The 8,485-nt window shown below is 46.0% G+C and overlaps 1 long non-coding RNA gene and 1 pseudogene across 1 annotated transcript; one reads left to right on the top strand and one right to left on the bottom strand.

Moving 5' to 3' along the window:
- Positions 1-861: 861 nt before the first annotated feature.
- On the top strand, positions 862-2,621 carry LOC142564966 (uncharacterized). The gene is made up of 2 exons (XR_012824719.1): positions 862-1,018; positions 1,515-2,621. It is a non-coding gene; the product is annotated as an uncharacterized LOC142564966 (long non-coding RNA).
- On the bottom strand, positions 2,332-6,003 carry LOC142564965 (uncharacterized; annotated as a pseudogene).
- Between the last annotated feature and the right edge of the window lie 2,482 nt (positions 6,004-8,485).

The raw sequence follows: 8,485 nt of genomic DNA, 5'->3' as shown, positions 1-8,485 counted from the left end.
CATGAGTTGGAAATATGATTCTTTTGTAATCTGCACGTACCATGATCGATTTGATGCACTGAAAAGAAAGCGAGCGTTATATTGTTAAAAAAAAAAACTTTGTCACACGTCTACGGTGCTGTGAAAACCGCAGTTTTGTTAATAATCTACTGGCATTGCTCCTCCATCTATGTGAACCGCATTTATTGCAACATGGCATTATTTTCTTTGCCAAGTACTAGCCGCATTTTGTAGGACATGATGTTTCGTTAACACGTTTCACTACTAAGAAATTGTAAGGAAACGTTAGCTTTCTGTGCGCGCTTTTATATGTCCCACAAGCTGTGGCTGTGGTTAACAAAAAATTGAATATGAAGTAACAATCCACTGTAGTTCCCTGTGGAGAATACTGCATGTTTTAGGTAGAAATATGTAGAAATGCTTGCAGTGTTCCCGCTAATTTATTCGTGCATTATTTTACAGATCGTTTATCAAAAGAGCGGCGCAAGCGGTCTTTCTGGGCAAAAACAAGATGTGATGTATGGTGGTGTCGCATCGTCTTAGAAGAATTCACGGACAGCGACTGGAGGGAAAATTTCCGCATGAGCCGGGCTTCATTTTATGAGCTTGTCTCTCTCATGGGAGATTATATGTCACCCAAATCTGGCTGGGTGAGAGCTCCCTTGCCCCTGGAAAAGAGAGTGGCCATTGCATTGTACAAGCTAGCTAGTTGCTGCGAGTACAGGAATGTTGCAAACCAATTTGGCGTGCACAAAAGTACTGTAAAAAAGTGCTTTTACATGTTCTGTCGTGCACTTACCAAGTATTACTTGAAGACATTCATAATGCTACCATCAGCACAAGAAGCCACAACAATAGCCAGAAACTTTGAGCTCAGGTGCCACTTGCCTCAAGTTTTCGGGGCGATTGATGGGACTCACATTCCAATAACTGCCCCGAAGAAAGGCTACAGAGACTTCGTAAACAGGAAGGGCTGGACATCGTACAATGTACAAGCCGTAGTGGATGACAGAGGCCTGTAAGTGTGTTTTAGCTATGCTTTCTAAACCTAAGACACCTAGACAACAAAATATAGGTTTCCAGTGCTGTAGTTATTCATAGTTCAGCTCAAAGCCAACATAAAATGCTAAGAGTATTGCAGCAAGATGCCATTTAGCTCACATTTGTGTGCAAGTCACTGCACCCATGTTCTGAAGAAAGGGCTTGACTACATTGTTTACTATAAATATGCTTTTATACCATGAAAGCTGCTGTGGATGACCAGGACTTGCATCTTCAGTTAATTTACAGCTAAGGACTCCTGCTACACTAAGTGCGTTATTTACTCAGTGATTTCTGTACAAAGTTGTGCAACTGTTGCGTCTTTCATATGGTGCATTCTTGCCTTACTTTTTCTCATGCATAGCTGAACACTTCCCCATGTTAGTGAGATTAGATAACAGCACAAAGCCTGGCATATCTTAAAACCTCCTCTGCAAAAAAAAGCATGATCTAAATGATGCCTAATTTTTCAGGTTTCGCAGCATCACTTGCAACGTGCCTGGATCAGCACATGATGCCACAGTGCTCAAGCTGTCCAACTTGTACCGGAGGAGCAACGACTTGCTGCCACAGGGAGAAAGAACCTTGCGCGGCTTCCAGATACCATTTATGCTGCTTGGCGACCCTGCGTACCCATGTTTGCCATGGATTTTAAAAGGCTATACAGGGGCACTCTCTAAGGAACAGGAGTCATTTAACGTTTACCATAGTTCAGGGCGCAATGTAGTGGAGCACGCATTTGGGCGGCTAAAGGGACGATGGCGCATACTTTTAAAACGCGCAGATACCAGCTATAAGTTTATGCCAACGGTAATAGAAGCAACGTGTATACTGCAAAATTTCTGTGAACAAAGGCGGGAAAGCATCGCAGATGCGTGGCTGTCAGCTGTTCAAGATACGGAGCAAAACATCTATGTGCAGCCGTCTAACAGTCCTCAGGACCGGAATGCCGTCTATGCTATGAGAGACTTTTTGAAGCAGTACATGGCAGAAGAATTTCCTTTGCGCTCTGCTTCATGGTAGAACGTTAATAAAGGTCACGAAGTTAACATGGTAATTGTTAACACATTTTTAACATGTACCGAAGCAGAAGTACACTGGCCCTGTCTTAGATGACGAACTGCAATACGCCTATAAAAGTGAGAAGCAGTTACTCATTCATAAACTTGCAACCTGTTTGGAGATCACATGTTATGTGTTCAAATTATAAGGTGGTTGTGAGGAACAGAAGTTCCTAAGCTCAAGGTGTTCATTCCACCTTCAACATATCCCAGATAAAATGCAACAAAGTGTGAAAATAAAATGTTTATTAAGAACTGGAAGCACCATCTTGTCTGCTAAATTCAGCTTACAATTTGTACACAACAGTAACAAGGCAGCATTGCTTCTCATTAAGCAATGGAAGTGGCCAATACTTTCATGTAATATATATAAAAAATTTAAACAGTAAATGCAGGAGTAGTGGAAACACTGTCTTTGTGTACTACAATTGGTAAACATGTTTGTTACACGTGACAAAAAATAAATTTTGCTTAACTGTGAGAGGACATCCACAATAAAATGTGGCCACAATTGAGTGCGACCCGCTGCAAAAATACCTAGAGTGACTAGGCACCACAGCACCTTTTATCCGTGATAAAATGTACAGAAAATATACAGGCACTGTATAAAGTGTCCTTCACAACAAAAAATTGCCAGACTGGCTAGACATCACAGGTTCTCTTGACTATAATAGGAGTCATAAAAGTCATAAATGATGTAGGCACTTGACAGTGTCACACAGAAAAAAACCTGTGGCTAGCCACCACAGCTCTATCACAAAATACAAAAAATATAGGCACTGCATGTAGGCAAAATGTCACCAGAGGCTAGACAACATAGCTTTTGTTATCTGAGATAGTACCAAAAAAAATGCAGGCAATGTATTTGGTCCAGCAAAACAAAGGAGTGAGTAGACAACACAGCTCTCTTACCTGCGATAAAATAGATAAAATACAAAAAATGTAGGTACCACATAAACTGACTGGCAGGCAGCAAAAAATAACCAGACGGGCTAGACAACCCACCTTTTCATATCTGATGAAATAGTAAGAAATGCAGGCAATGCAATAAAATGACCTACAGCGAAAAATAGCAAGAGTGACTAGAGTACAAAGAATGTCGGACAGCACCAGCTGTTTCCAGCACTTAGCATAGCACACTGAATATGAGCCACCTACAAATGAGCCGACCCAGAGCAAAAAATAACCAATGGCTAGACACCACAGATCTCTAAGATAAAACGCGAAAAAAAAAGTTAGTAAGGGTCGAGCAAAACAAAATGTGAGTGAGACAGCACCACAGACCCACAGAAAAAACAACGTAAGTGACTAGAGTGCTACAGTGCCTGTGAGCAATTTTTTAAAGGAACATCAGACAGCACCAGCTGTTTATAGCACTCAATGAAACACACTTATATGAGTCGCTTATGAGTGAGGCGACCTCGATGTGGTTGAGCCAGAAAAGTTCGGTTGCGCTGGCATGTCTTGCGTCGAGTTTGACGGGTGACATGGTTGGAAGCTTGTGATGTTGGAGGCCACCCCCGTTGTGACAAAAGGTCCTTGTGCAGGAAAGCTGAACACTGCTGGCTGGTGGCCTGTCATTTGCATCTGTTGGCTGAACACTTGTGACAAAAGGGCTTGAGTGCCTTGAAGGAAGGAAGTTGTAATGTTTGCCATGAGTTGATTCATGTTATTCCGCTCCTCCTGTAAAAGCTGCCGCTGCTGTTGAAATATCATGTCTGTGTGCTGTCTTAAGAGCTCAGCACTTCTGCTTTGCTGATCAGCGAACAGTTCACGCAGCTCCGAGTGCTTGCTGTATCTGGAGCGCTTCCTTGGTGGCTGTGAACAGCTGGCTTCTGGGGCTGCACGCAAACACAAGCAGTTGAATAGTTTAACTTTGTCATAAGAAACCTATTCCAGTACAGAACCTTTTGTTCTTTTCGCTTTGTCACGTCATGCAAATTTTAAGACTTGCTTGCGAAGAAAAGGAGCACTTTGGTTTTCCCTAATATTCTGCAATTTCAGCATCGCAGATCTTGTGACCTCGGATTGTAGTGCTAATTTACCCAAAATTGTATATATTTCTTAGCAAACGTTTTTTATGCACAGCACAGTCGCATTGCCCAAGTTAACGTTCACAGAATGTTTCCAGCGTTCTTCATTTCTTGGCCAGGTGAGCACGAAAAAGGTTTCTTAAAACCCGCCGTGGTTGCTTAGTGGCTACGGTGTTGGGCTGCTAAGCACAAGGTCGCGGGATCGTATCCCGGCCATGGCGGCCGCATTTCGATGGGGGCAAAATGCAAGAACACCTGTGTACTTAGATTTAGGTCCTCGTTAAGAACCCCACGTCGAAATTTTCGGTGTCCGCCACTACGGTGTGCCTCATAATCAGAAAGTGCTTTGGCACGTAAAACCCCATAATTTCAAAGGTTTCTTAACGGGCGTATGTGATTAGACAGAAAGGAACCAGTGACTTACAGGACTGTGTACTTCGGAGCGTTTCGACGTCATCAGCTTCACTTGCACACGTGTCTGCGAATAAAATAAATACGAACAGCCTTATAAGTAAGTGCACATTGCGCAGAGTCTTCTGCTAGTTTTCACGTTTAATTACAAAAAGAAGGCGGAACAAATACATATTAGGTATTACCTGCAAAGGCACCATTACATTCAATGTGCTTGCGTCTCCAGTTATGGTGAACATGTCCGCAGTGGCACATTTTATTTCACTGGCGCAAACAGAGCTAGGGTTTTCCAACAAAGTGACAAACGCCAGGCATGCAAATGACCACATATTCTTTTGTAAAGACCATACTCCTAAACGCGAGCCTACAACGATAGGAAAAGAAGTTCGTGAATTCACCAGATGCCCACCGCAGTGGGATCTGCAGCGGACAGCATCGAGCGGTACACATAGGGATATCGATATCTTCGGTTGCAATCGCAGTTCTTAATCTTATTCGCGGGAAGCTTGTCTACATAACGCTTGCCCCCTGCGGTTTGTGTTCTCGCACCTTCTGGCCGCGCCTCTTCACAGCTGCGAGCTGCCGTTTGTACGCAACGTTCACGCGAAGTTTTACTCGCTTCGTACCCATATACGTCGTTGCTTTTGCGCAGTCCGCAAAGTACGCGAGTGTTATGCTGTATTCGCTTACCGGCTCGGGAGTCTTCACTTTCATCCGGCTCGTTACTGTCGATACCGTAATGCAGCGCTTGGCTCATAGGACGATGTGCGAGTAGAGCATTCATTTCAGAAAACCACTGCCAAGTGGATTTTCCCGCGCCGCTCTTGCTTTGCTCTAGCAGCTCCTAGGGCATGTCAAAAGAAAGAGAAAGGTGTTCTAAGCAACCAACACTATGGCACAGGCCGAGAAGGGGAACAACTAAAATTGGAAACATACCTTATTGTATCTGGACTTCAGGTTCTTCCAGTGAGTCCGCAGTTGCTGCCAAGACCAATGGTAGCCGAGCGCGGCCATCTCGGCTTGTATTTTTTGAAAGTGTGCCTGATTTCGCTGACGCCGGGAATCCAACAATTAACTTATATTCATCTCACTAACTATAGCTAAAAAGGATGATGTTTCCTCGCGTGTAAAGGAAACGCGAGTTGACGCTTCCTCGCGAGCAACAAGACCGTGCGACGCACCTGCTCCTTCAGCCGCCATTTTGCTTTGATGTCTCGCAGTGCGGCAGCGGCCGCGGCGCTGGTTGGTTGGCCGGTTGTAATCCCGCAGCGAATGCTTTCCCATAATTCCTGATGCGATACGCTTCTGTTTACATGCGCCGCTGAAATGCGCATTCTCCATCTCAAACTACCCCTGTTTGGCGTATTGAATGCGATACGTCTTCCTAGCGAATTACATCGTTTACATGAGATGCGATACGCTTGAAAGTTAATACGATACGCTTCTGTCGTATTCATGTAAACGGGGCTACTGTCTCTCAGTAGAGGACCATGCTGCACAAGAGGGAGGGGGAATGAAAGGAAGGAGTCAACAGCACCAACAGCACCGAGACGCCTCGGACGCGTACGGTGGCTTGGCTCTCGGCGATCTGCACAGGCGACGGCCTCGGCACGTGTGGGACTCAAGCCACACTTACTTGTGTTGAAGCAAAGCTTCTTGTGCGACGAGAGCCGCGACACACATTTGGCGCACGTTGCCGTCGATGTTGTGGCATTCATCCAGCAAGGCGTGGGGAGCCGCAGCGAGTGCGGCTATGAGCGCGTCTTTTGGGTAGCTGCTCGGTGCGGTTTCTGAACCGTGAGGCGCCTCAGCTGCAGATGGTTGGTCGCTGTGGCCACGCAGGGCATCGCTGTAGGATCGGCTACGTTGGATGCCCGTAACCTGTGTAGGAGCGGCTGTGTGCGGCTTGGTCGATGCGGCTAGCTCAAGCGCTTCTTTTTTTTTGCGTGAAAGGGCGCGCCCTGAGGACGACAGCAGCACGGCATCACCCCCCGTGCCTCGCGCGCGACAGGAGAGGGCGCGCTTCCGTCCCGCCGTCCTCACTCGGGCACCCTTGCAGGCTTTCACTCGCTCATACAGCGTACAGCGTGCGGCGGCGATTTTAAAAATTAAATTATGGGGTTTTATCACTTCCTGATTATAAGGCACGCCGTAGTGGGGGACTCCGGAAATTTCGACCACCTGGGGTTCTTTAACGTGCACCTAAATCTAAGTACACGGGTGTTTTCGCATTTCGCCCCCATCGAAATGCGGCCGCCGTGGCCGGGATTCGATCCCGCGACCTCGTGCTCAGCAGCCTAACACCATAGCCACTGAGCAACCACGGCGGGTGGCGGCGATTTTATCGCTCTCGGACTTTATACGGAACCCCACGGCCACGGCGACGCCAAGAGCAGAAATGCGCCTGGAGTGTCCATATAATTGCTATCGCTATAATATGTGAATATTAAACTAACACCACGGAAATACATCATCAATGTGTTATGCCATACATGGAAAATTTTATAGTAAATCTATCTGTTTAGGGACAGCAAGAGCTATGCTATCGGAGAAGGTTCTAGATACATTTTTTTTTTTTAGAATCATTGCCTTCTGTACTTCACCACTGCACAATGTGTGCTCAAGGGGTATTAATCTATTTGATTAAAATTCGCTCATGAGATCCTGTAGCTTTCTGGCTTAAATAGAACGCATTCTGTTATACTACATTATAAACCTGCAACTGTGGCTATTACAATGGCGGCAGAGTGAAAGGCCGTTGGCGCGCAAACATTGCATGGGCCATTCTGAACACAGCTTTGTCAAGTCAACGTATTCGGACAACGAAAGTTTCAACGCGAATGAGGGGCGCATATATTCCAGGCTTGCCGTAGCAATTAAGTCTATACCTAGACCATCGGAGCATGACATGGGTGCTTGTGCTATGTTGACTGCACCTCTTGAACCATCCGTGAATCAATCTGCGCACTTATTCACCATGGAACGCATTCCAAGGAAGAACGAGCCACCTTTTTTTGGAAACCATGATCAGTGGCACCGCGTTACCGCCTCTCGTCACATCATTTAATATATTCTAACTAATACAGCTTGGTCGAACGATGTCATCGCTGCGGAGATGCGCGACTTGGGCGTCACATTTAGTTTCACTAATGGCCGCTTGCGGATCGCTTGTCGACGTGGGCGCTTTATTGGAGTCTGGCAAGGCATAGCCTTAGCTTGTGCTGTTCTTGTAATCAGACATTATACGCTTTTCACTTCAACATATTCCATACATTAAGAAATCTGACACCAACTAACCTAGTAATGAAGTTTGTTCAACCGATCCAACTTTGCACGTAGAGTCAATATCGCCTGCTTCTAGCAACACCACCGGCGCCTTAGTGTCTGGCTTGCTTGGCATCGGCCATAGGGGTGAAAGGGAGAGCTTACCTCCGTTGATCAGTGCTCGCCACCGGGAATTTCCTTCCAACCTTCCTTTAGATGCCGCGGAGTCGTGAAGAGCGCACGCAGTGTTAAAAAAAAAAAAAGACGGGAAGCAAGAAAAAAAGAAGGCGGGGAGGGTTGGTTGGAGAGAGCAAAGTGCAACCACGAGCTGCAAGGGTATGCAGAAGCGCTTACTTTGGCAGCGTTGCAAAGGTTAACACGTGGCACCATGCTAGCGCTAGAAAATGTGCACGTGTGGATGAGTGTTGAGGGAGGATTGACATGGTTCTGAGAAATATCATATAGTGTTCTAGGTTATGCAACCATCACGCGCGCGGCCTGTTCCTAAGCTGCACTTAGCTTCATTTTTTTAATAATTTATGCAGCAGCGAAAAGGCACAGGTGTTTGCATATAGATATAAATGGAAATGCCCGCCCGGCATACGGCGCAGAAGCACGAGCTGCTTCAGTGATATCCAGTGTGAATGAGCAGGCAGGAAGATGGCGACAATCGCT

Source organism: Dermacentor variabilis, chromosome 11, assembly GCF_050947875.1.
Source record: "Dermacentor variabilis isolate Ectoservices chromosome 11, ASM5094787v1, whole genome shotgun sequence".
In the NCBI taxonomy this organism is placed as follows: Eukaryota; Metazoa; Arthropoda; class Arachnida; order Ixodida; family Ixodidae; genus Dermacentor; species Dermacentor variabilis.
This window is presented reverse-complemented; position numbering and strand designations above follow the sequence as displayed.